This window comes from Arachis stenosperma, chromosome 4 (genome assembly GCF_014773155.1).
Source record: "Arachis stenosperma cultivar V10309 chromosome 4, arast.V10309.gnm1.PFL2, whole genome shotgun sequence".
Taxonomy (NCBI): domain Eukaryota; kingdom Viridiplantae; phylum Streptophyta; class Magnoliopsida; order Fabales; family Fabaceae; genus Arachis; species Arachis stenosperma.
In genome coordinates this window covers 68,351,174-68,352,428 of record NC_080380.1, presented here as the reverse complement: position 1 = coordinate 68,352,428, position 1,255 = coordinate 68,351,174, and the positions used below count along the sequence as shown (strand labels likewise).

The 1,255-nt window shown below is 37.6% G+C and overlaps 1 non-coding gene across 1 annotated transcript; it reads right to left on the bottom strand.

The window, feature by feature from the left end:
- Positions 1-938: 938 nt before the first annotated feature.
- LOC130978604 (small nucleolar RNA R71) lies at positions 939-1,046 on the bottom strand. The gene has a single exon (XR_009086226.1). It is a non-coding gene; the product is annotated as a small nucleolar RNA R71 (small nucleolar RNA).
- Between the last annotated feature and the right edge of the window lie 209 nt (positions 1,047-1,255).

Here is a 1,255-nt window from a genome sequence, read left to right as displayed (position 1 = left end):
TTCAAATCATATCTTCTCAATCACACTTTTTTTAAATCTTTTTAACCACATCTTTTTCAAAACAGTTTTCAATCAAATCTTTTTAATTTCTAATTTCAAAATCTTTTTCAAAAATCACTTGGTTTCTTTTCCACTTTTATTTTCGAAAATTAATTAATGTTTTTCAAAATAACTTCAAAATTTTTCACTTGATTTTCGAAAATAAACTTCCCTCCTTCCCACATCCTTCTATTTATGGAGTGCCACTCCTTCTCAATGCACAATTCGAACCTTATCTAACTAAAGTTCGAATTTATCTTCTCCTTCTTCTTTCTATTTCTCTTTTCCTCTGACACTTAAAGGAATCTCTATACTGTGACATAGAGGATACCACATTTTCTTGTTCCCTTCTCTTTCATATGAGCAGGAGCAAGGACAAAGGCATTCTTGTTGAAGCTGATCCTGAACCCGAAAGGACTCTGAAGAGAAAGCTAAGAGAAGCCAAAGCACAACTCTCTTTAGAGGACCTGACCGAATTCTTCAAGGAAGAAAACATGGCAGCAGAAAACAACAACAATGCAAACAATGCAAGGAAGGTGCTGGGTGACTTTACTGCACCTACTCCTGATTTTTATGGGAGAAGCATCTCTATCCCTGCCATTGGAGCAAACAACTTTGAGCTTAAGCCTCAATTAGTTTCTCTAATGCAACAGAATTGCAAGTTCCATGGACTTCCAATGGAAGATCCTCATCAGTTTTTAGCTGAATTCTTGCAAATCTGTGACACAGTCAAGACTAATGGGGTTAACCCTGAGGTCTATAGACTGATGCTATTCCCTTTTGCTGTAAGAGACAGGGCTAGAATATGGTTGGATTCTCAACCTAAAGAAAGCCTGGACTCTTGGGAAAAGCTAGTCAATGCCTTCTTGGCAAAATTCTTTCCACCACAAAGATGGAGTAAGCTTAGAGTGGAAGTCCAAACCTTTAGACAAAAGGATGGAGAATCCCTCTATGAAGCTTGGGAAAGATACAAACAATTAATCAGAAAATGTCCTTCTGACATGCTTTCTGAATGGAGCATCATAGGTATTTTCTATGATGGTCTCTCTGAACTATCTAAGATGTCCTTGGATAGCTCTGCAGGAGGATCTCTTCATCTGAAGAAGACGCCTACTGAAGCTCAAGAACTGATTGAAATGGTTGCAAATAACCAATTCATGTACACTTCTGAAAGAAATCCTGTGAACAATGGGACTAGTCAGAAGAAAGGAGTTCT